This window comes from Chiloscyllium plagiosum, chromosome 11 (assembly GCF_004010195.1).
Source record: "Chiloscyllium plagiosum isolate BGI_BamShark_2017 chromosome 11, ASM401019v2, whole genome shotgun sequence".
Classification (NCBI taxonomy): Eukaryota; Metazoa; Chordata; class Chondrichthyes; order Orectolobiformes; family Hemiscylliidae; genus Chiloscyllium; species Chiloscyllium plagiosum.
In genome coordinates, this window is record NC_057720.1 from 26,121,009 (window position 1) to 26,130,944 (window position 9,936).

The following is a 9,936-nucleotide window of genomic DNA, read 5'->3' on the forward strand; positions in this document are numbered from 1 at the left end:
CGCTCCACCCTCCCCTCTGACCTATCACCTCCATCCCCACCCCCATTCACCTATTGTACTCTTTCCTACATTCTCCCCAGCCCCAGCCCCCCATTTATCTCTCCACCCTGGAGGCCCCCTGCTTCTATTCTTAATGAAGGGCTTTTGCCCGAAATGTTGATTTTCCTGCTCCTCGGATGCTGCCTGACCTGCTGTACATTTCCAGCACCACTCTGATCTAAACTCTGGTTTTGAGCATCTGCAGTCCTCACTTTTGCTCTCCTGTATCTGCTGCCTCTCTCTCATATCCTGTGTAGATATCAACCTCATTAATCTAATTCTACCTTTCTGTTACCCATCTTTTCTTTTTGACTCCCTCCATGCTGTCAGCAAGTTTGTTTAGCATTCAATCTTCAATGAGTTATAACTTGCAGATCCACACCAGGAAGACTTCAATCAGTATCTTTGACCACAGGATTCAATGAACTCCTTAGGGCTCTTGTAGTGCACTGGTAGTTTCCCTATCTCAGGGTCAGAAAGTCCAATTTGAGTCCCACTGCCAAGGAGGTGTATCCAACTGTAACAAGGAGTTATAGTAAACTCCTTTCCAATGACTCCATTCTCCTTCCCTCAACTTTTTTAAAGCTTTCGCAACCTATTTACTGGGTTGTAATATTATACAAAAATGAATGAGTTTCAAACTATTATCTCACAATTACAAAGTCATATTTCTTTTACTGCCTAATTTCCAACCTACAACATAACTTTGTCCCTAATTTATGGAATAGATTGACTATGAGACAGATCTTCAACATTTGGTTCAGTTAAGCAGAATGTTATGAGACTGGTGTGAATATGAAAGATTTGTTCATGAATCTACATCCAGATTATAGTGAAAGTAACTAAAAGCTCTTCACATGAAAAAGGTTCAAACTAACATTGAAAACAGTTAATTTGTTTTAAAATTCAGCTATTTCAAATATAATTTCCTTTTTTTTAACTTTCTTTTATGGGATGTAGACTTTCTGGCAACATCAACATTTGCTGCCTTTAAGAAGGTGATGGTGAGCCACCTACTTGAACTGCGACAGTCCATCTGGTGTAAGTTTATCCACACTGCTACTGGAAAGGAGCTCTGCTGAAATACATTAAATGAGTTGGTGTTGGCATCTTGTATATAGTACACATTACTACCTCTTTGCATCAATGCTGAAGGGACAAAATGCTTAAGTTGACAGCTTCAACTGGCCTGTTTGTCTTGGATTATAGGAGAAAGTGAGGACTGCAGATGCTGGAGATCAGAGCTGAAAATGTGTTGCTGGAAAATGTGTTGACCTGTCTTGGATTATATCAAGCTTTTCGAGTGTTCTTTGGCATACACTCATCCAAGATACACCAGCAGTATTCCATCAGTTCACTTACATGTGCCACATGGATGAATTTTAAGAAGTCAGGAGGTGAATTATCCATCAGAGAAATAGATTAGATTACTTACAGTGTGGAAACAGGCCCTTTTGCCCAACAAGTCCACACCAATCCACAACCCACCCAGACCTATTACCCTACACTTACCCCTTCACCTAACACTATGGGCAATTTAGCATGGCCAATTCACCTAACCTGAACATCTTTTTGGATTGTGGGAGAATGTACAGACTCCACACAGTCAGTCGGCTGAGGCGGGAATTGAACCCGGGTCTCTGGTGCTGTGAGGCAGCAGTGCTAACCACTGTGCCACCGTGCCATCCACAGGATCTCAGCCTCTAACCAGCTCTTGTAATCACAGCATTTATACGGCTAATTGGTTTCAGTTTCTAGTCACCAGTAACCCCCAGAACATTTTGCTTTGGGTTCGGTGGTGTAATGTCACTTAATGTTAGGCAGAGATGGTAGATTTTCTCTTGTTGGAGATGGTCATTACCAAACGCCTATGTGGCAAAAATGCTACTTGCCAGTCATTGGACCAAGTCTGAATGTTGTTCAGATGTTGCTGCATATGGACATGGATGGCTTTTGTACCTGAGGAGTGGTGAATGGTGCTGAGCATCCTTCACTCCTGACCTTGGCATGGAAGGGAGGTAATTAGTGAAGCAACTTAAGGTGGTTGGGTCTAAGTCACTACCTTGAGGAACTGCACAGTATTGACTTCCAACAACGGTAACCACCTTCCTGTGTGCTAGGTATCAACAAGTCCTTATAAAGCATTATGTGCTGCATACTAGAATACTGAAGACCCAATAAAAATGTAATACAAATGCATTTCTTATCAGTTACATTTCATTATCGAAGTAATTAGAAATGCCCAAGAATTATACTCTCTTCCACATCAATAAGCCAGTCTGTTCTCATCACAACTCTCAGGAAAGAAAACATGAAGAGAGGTTGGATTCTTGTACTTCATAAATCTGTATTTCAGCTGCGATATAAAAATAAATGACCGTATCAGGAGTACAAATATGTTCTAATTAAAATCCTAGCATTTGGAGGTAATGGGGTTAATTTTGTCTTTGTGTGAAAATGTGAGACTGACAATTGCAAATCAGCAATCCATTTTACATCTCGAGTTTCAACAGGGAGACATGTAACAGGTCACTGATTCATTATATCCATTTCACAAATCACATAAACCAAGATTATCTCCAACTTCGTGTGCAAAAACTTCAGTGAGTAAATGATTGAACCATACAGAATCAGAAGGTACCAACTCTCCCCTATTGTTCTTGGTCAAATGAATACATGGAATGATATTGAAAAGTTGAGTACTATGGGTGCAGGATATCTGGAATAAAAACAGGAATTGCTGGTAACACTTAACAGGTTAGTTGGCATCTGTGAAGAGAGAAGCAAATTTAATGTTTCAGGTTGATGACCTTTCATCTCATGGATTGCCACAATGGTTATTGTTTCTGAGCACCACATGCTGAAAATGGACCTTGGTAAGAATAGGATTAAATTTAGCAATAGTGCCTCCAAAGTCAACTTTCAATTGACAGATTAGCATCACGTCTGGCATATGAAATGTGAACACTTGGGCAGCATATCTGAGGTGAATGATGTCAATAGAGCCATCTCTCAGGCTGGAGTCAGATCCATCAAGACGTGAGAAGAGAAAATGATAATTTAAAATCTAGAGTTTAAAGGCAAACCCTTAATGTGCAGTTTCAATGTTATTCCTCAAATTAATTCTTCACTTTATTTCATACAAATTATTCTATTTATACAAAAAAAACACTGAGCAAATAAGTGCAGGAGCATGCATCAACAGCAAAAGAACAAGGTGGAAGATAAATAAAAGCCATGTTCCATAATTTGAACATTATTATTTCAATTAGCGCTCCATTATGTTTCAGAATGTGAAATATGCAGTTAGTCATTTAGGTTGAAGCTTTCCGTTAACTGTAGTTGTACTCACTGTTTTGTATTCTGCTGCTGTTGTTTGAAGTATCATGGAGATGAGCTTTTCCCAAAAGGTTACGTTTCTTTCAATTGCCTCTGCATTAAGTGTGGCATCAAGTAGATTTAAAGAAAACTAATTATCTGAAAGCTAGAAAAAACAATTCAACAAAAACACCATTACATTATTGAATCTGTAAGGGTCTTCTGAATTTGTCTCTGGAATGTTTTTTATTTGTTCCCTAATTCATTTACTTGCTGTAAAATAACTTACTGTCTGCCCCCAGGAGAATTCATGCTCGTTCCAAAACACTTTTAATTTTACTTTATAGCCACTATTGAATCTTACAGTTCGTTGGCTTCCGCACCATCCCGGGTGATATGTGACAGACCAAAGAATGAAACAACTGTCTAATTAACATCAAATGTTTAATGGAATGAAACGAACAAGTGTTAGCTTCCTCTTGGTGACTAAGTTGTAGTCTCATTCTAGCACTGTTCTGCCATTTTTGGAAAGCCAGCACAGTTAGGTTTTCCATCAAGCCATGCAAAACAATCAACTCAATTTTCACGTATGAACACAAGTTTCAGTGTGCACAGTGTGCACAGTATACTGGTTTTGCACAATATCGAAACCACACAAACAAAACTATGGCAAGTGCATTCAGTAACATTATGGTATAATGGTCTGATAAGTCCCTCGCCACAATTTCATGTTTCACATTTAATCTCGATCACTGTAACAACTCATAACTCACTTAGTGCTGGAAAACTGACAACAATTATTTCCTGGAACACACTTACAATCTTTTCCCTATGAGAGCCAAGGCTTTGCCAAAACACTGCAACATATTAACATGAAACAGAACATGGTTCACATCATGAGAATATAAATAATAAGGGAATTTATTATCGCCAGTCCTTAATAAAATTTCTCAAAATGCTGTATAGTATTTTTTATTGAAGTGCACCCACCATTGTAGCTTAGGTTCAGGCCAACTGTCCCTGTCCTAATTTGGAGCTAACCTTTCTCATCTATCTCCATTGTGCTTGATGGTTTGCAATAGATCCCAGTTAAATAACATGTCAGTTTTAAATCTAGCCCTTGTTTTCAAGTCCTTCTATGGCCACCCCACTTTATTTCTGTGATCTCCTTCAGTCTTACTGCTCCCTCAAAATCTCGACACGCATTTAATTGTGACCTCTTGAGCATTCCAGATTATAAAAGCTCCACTTTTGACCATTATTTCTATTGTATAAGGGGCTTGGTTCTGACAGGATTAATGTGCAGGTTCATAGCTCCTTGAAAGTAGAGTCGCAGGTAGATATGATAATGAAGAAGGCATTTGATATGATTTCCTTTATCGGTCAGAGTATTGAGTACAGGTGTTGGGAGGTCATGTTGTGGCTATACAGGGCATTGGTTAGGCCACTGTTGGAATATTGTGTGCAATTCTGGTCTCTTTCCTATCAGAAAGATGTTGTGAAACTTGAAAGGGTTCAGAAAAGATTTACAAGGATGTTGCCAGGAGAGGCTGAATTGGCTGGGGCTATTTTGTCTGGAGTGTCATAGGCTGAGGGGTGACCTTATAGAGGTTTATAAAATCATAAGGGGTATGGATAGGATAACTAGACAAAGTCTTTTCCCTGGGGTTGGGGAGTCTAGAACTAGAGGGCATAGATTTAGGGTGAGAGGGGAAAGATATAAAAGAGACCCAAAGGGCAACATTTTAACGCAGAAGGTGGTACATGTATGGAATGAGCTGCCAGAGGAAGTGGTGGAAGCTGGTACAATTGCAACAGTTAAAAGGCATCTTCATGGATATATGAATAGGAAGGGTTTGGAGGGATCTGGGTCAGGTGCTGGCAAGTGAGACTAGATTAAGTTGGGATATTGGACGAGTTGGACCGAAGGGTTTGTTTCTGTGCTGTACATCTCTATGGCTCTATGTTGAGGAGTGTTTTAAGCTCCATTAAATATGATAAAATCATAAGAACTTGGGTTCTTGAATCTCAAAGGAAACAACTAGGTCTCTCTCATTGTCTTAGTAATGGTGTCTATTACAGCAGTTTGACTTGATTGCTTTCATTCAATGAACTACATCTTGTTTAAGACAAAAGTCTCTTTTCATTGATGAGCAGTGGGAAGAGTTCATCATACAATACTTTTTTCAGCTGGTTAGCTTAGGAATTCTCTCCCTTAACATCTCCAACTCCCATCTTCAGTTTCCTCTGTTAAGACCGTCCTAAACTCTGACTCTTTCAACAAACTTTTGGTATTCTGGCCTCACTTCTTTACATGGTTGAGTGTTGAGTTTTGTTTGATTAGACTGGAAAAACTCCTGGGTTGCAATAGACAGCCTCCATAAATGTGAGCAGTTGTCATTATTAATAAAGACCAGATAATTTTAATTCATATAATTTTTGATTGTGTACTGAATTAGGAAAAGGATTGTTTTGCAGCAAAGGACGGAGGGAGGAGTTGATGTATTTTAAATGAAATAGTTAGTGAAACTCATTGTCCGCCAAGTTTGCACTGTTGATTTGCAAGCAGTGGGACAAAGCGAAAAGGAAATTGGATATCGAGAAAGGGAGATTCAGCTGGCAATATATAAGTGATTGGTTTGTGGAATTGTGACTAGTTGTGGATGCCAAAGGATATCAGCCTAACGAAAACTCTCTGCCTAAAGAAAAAACTTGTGAATGATACAGTGTGATGCCCTTGGCCCACACAGTAGAAAATCTCATTTGAATCAGCTCCCATCACACTCTCAGTCAAAGTTTGTGAGAAGATTTGTAGCTCGGGTGCTCGTTGTTGTGGTTCTGTTCGCCGAGCTGGGAATTTGTGTTGCAGACGTTCGTCCCCTGTCTAGGTGACATCCTCAGTGCTTGGGAGCCTCCTGTCGAACTCATGTTGCTTGTCATCTGAGTGTGTGGCTACTAAGGATAGCTGGTCGTGTCGTTCCGACCAGCTATCCTTAATAACCACACACTCAGATGACAAGCAACATGAGTTTGACTGGGACAATACTACTATTATAGGACAAGTCAAACAGAGAACAGTCAGGGAATTCCAGAGGCATAGCACTCATCCACAGATTCAATCAATAAGCACATCGACCTGGACCCAATACACCGGCCACTGCAGCGGACAGCTGGAACTGACAACCGGAAGCGGCAGGTACAAATCACTATAAATGGCGGAGGAAACATCACAGAAGTGCTTCACAGGAGGCTCCCAAGCACTGAGGATGTCACCTAGACAGGGGATGAAACGTCTGCAACACAAATTCCCAGCTCGGCGAACAGAACCACTACAACTCTCAGTCAATGTATTTCCCACGCTAGAACTTGCAATATTAAGAAGTTCCTTTTCAGGATGGCATTGTTTATTTTGCCAATTGCTTTACATCACTATCCTGTGTCTCTGAATGCTTCCACCAAATAGGAACATCTACTACCCATCCACTCACACCTGTAATGATTTTATCATTTATTTCTATCAAATCACTTCTTAATCTTCTCCTCCCCAAGGTGAATAGCTACTTCTTCAATCTATCTATGCAGCTGTAATTCTTTATCCCTGGAATCATTTGTGTGTATATTTTCTTTACCCTCTCAAATCCGAAAGTAGTGGAGAGAACTGGACACATTACTCCAGCTAATTCCGAATCACTGTTTTATATTATTTTATTAAAACTTCCATTGTCTTTGCACCTCAGTCTCTATTTATAGAACCCATAATCTGTTAAACTTTATGAAATGTTTTCTCAACCTGCCCTGCCATCTTTAATTATTGTACACATACATAGACCATAAAATCATAAGACATAGGAGCAGAAACGTCTGCTCCATCATTCAATGGGATCATGGCTGATGTGATAATCCTCAACTCCACTTTCCTGACTTTTCTCCATAACATTTCAGATTCGCTGACTGACTAAAACATTATTTTAGCTTGGAGTATTCTTATTAATCAAACTTCCACAGGTGCAATACCCTTTGAGAGAAGAAATTCTTCCTCATTTCTATCTTAAATGGCGATCTCTTACTCTAAGATTATGCTTTCAGGTGCCTACCTTCTCCCACAACAATATTTCTGCATCCACCCTGTCAAGTCCCTATGAATTCTACATTATGTCACTTTGCATTCTTCTAAACCCCAGGAAGTACAGGCTCAGCTAACTCAATCTCTTCTCAAAGCAAAATCCCTCCATACCTAGGATCAAACCAATGAACCTTTTCTGGACTGCCTCCAGTGATGGTATATCTCTCCTTAGATAAGGGAACTAAACTGGTCACAGTATTCCAGCTGTGTTCTGACTACTACCTTGTATCATTTTAGCAAGTCTTCCCTACTGCATGTTGAACTTGAATTCTAACATTTTGTGATTCATGAACGAGGACTCCAAATTTCTCTGTGCTGCTTCCCAGAACTCTCTGTTGATTCACTTTCCCTGTAGCATTGTGCCCTTTACTATTGCCTCACTTCAGATTTGCTGGCAAACTGAATCCATTCACATTTTTCAGTGTTGAATGTCATCTGCAACTTGCCTATCTATTCCACCAGATTCTTTATACCCTCATCATGTCTGTCACTAAGCTTTTCACAGTTCATAATACTGCCTAATTTTGTGTAACCCCTGGGGAACACCAGTATGTATCTCACTGCAGTCCGGAAAACCCTTTATCACAACTCTCGGTTTCCAATCATTCAGCCAAAGTTGCATTCATGTTGTTTTATCTGTTCCTATATTCCATGGGCTCTAATATGGCTAACAAGGTGTTTGGGTGGCCCTTCATCAAAAGCCTTTTGAAAGTCACATGTACTGCTTTATGATGTGCATTAAGCCAATACCATTATCTGCATATTGAGATACCATTGTAAAGTGTAACAGGCTATAAATGTTAGCACATACACAGACCCTGGGGCTGCCTGGTACTTATCACTAAATAAAGCTCTTTAACTCCTTATGTACTGTCATAATCTATTATTTACACCTGTACAACGTGGATTATCAGAAACAGGCCTCCAAGATATCTCTCTGCACGTGCGCATTATAGATTAGTATCTCCTCACTTACAGATACCAATGTCATATGATCAGTCACATCACAATGAATCTCATTAAACCACATCATGCACACTAGCTTCATTGCTTCACTTCCTTTCCTCATTAATAAACTCATCACTTAATCCGTATATTTTCAAGTGAGTGTCAATGTCCCATATTATTGAGTTAAAATCTTTCCCACTACCAAATATGAAAATGACTGGTTTGTGTAGTCCCTGGGCTTAGACTTACATCCTTGGTTTTAAAGAAAGTGCCACATTTACAATTCTCCAGTCCTCTGTACCCCTGTATCCAAGGTAGATTTACAGTAAAAAATCTTGAGGGATTCCTGATTCATTGTGGAAACATGATATCCCTTATTCCTTATTCCCTTATCCTCACTCAAACCTTCAGTGCTACTCTGGAGAACCTGGATGACCTCTGGATGACCTCTCTGTTCTGTAGCTCCATTGTTCCCCGTTCTTCATTGTAAGAAATCCTTTCAGAGTCAGGTCTAATAACACCTGCAGTAAGAATACAAGTCTAACCCTGAGCAGATGCATGTGCATGCACACGCACATGAAAACACACACAAACACACGTGCACACACACACACGCCTTTAACACATGTAAGTTAAACTAACCTCCTCTTAGTCCTGCAGTATCTTGGGTCATCTTGTGGACAGGCAGTTAGTTATCAGTCCATTTTGAATTGGGCTGCATGCCAACATCATTGTGTTGACCAGTGAACTGCCTGATAAACCTCCCCTACATGGGGACAATGCCACATTGCAATTCCTATAGCCACAATTGTCTGTACCAAAAAGTACCATGAAACATTCTCCAAGATGCAACTGCCTGAGTGAATTACAAACAAAATTCTCACAATAGTTTCTATTAAAGCTTGTGCTAATAAACAAATAAGGTCCACATCGTCTGAAATTTTTATCTTAAATTTCTTAACCTTATTCCATCCTTATTCTCATCCTGATAATCAAGTGATATTAGTGTCAGATTGGTTCTGAAGGTAGTAACCAGGCCTCAGGGTTTGGAAGTTAAACCCTTGGATTTTGCTGCAAAGGTGTTTTTTTTTTCTCTCTTCACAAAAAGAATAATCAAGTGATATTAGTGTCAGATTGGTTCTGAAGGTAGTAACCAGGCCTCAGGGTTTGGAAGTTAAACCCTTGGATTTTGCTGCAAAGGTGTTTTTTTTTTCTCTCTTCACAAAAAGAGTGGGAGCAGCAGAGGAAGTGACGGCAAACAGAGGGGCAGCCGGGAAGGAGAACTGTGAGTATAAATACTCACCCTTTAATCACCAACGGTCATTTGAGTGGGAGCAGCGGAAGTGAGGTTGGAGCGCATAGCTGGGCAGGAAGGTAAGTGATTAGTATTTGAGTGGGTGTGTTCTAGACCCCAGGTAAGTGACTCAGTGTTATTGACTCAGTGTTCTTGTTTCTGGAGAAAGTGTACAGTCATGGCAGCGCAGGCAGTGGAATGTTCCTCCTGCAGG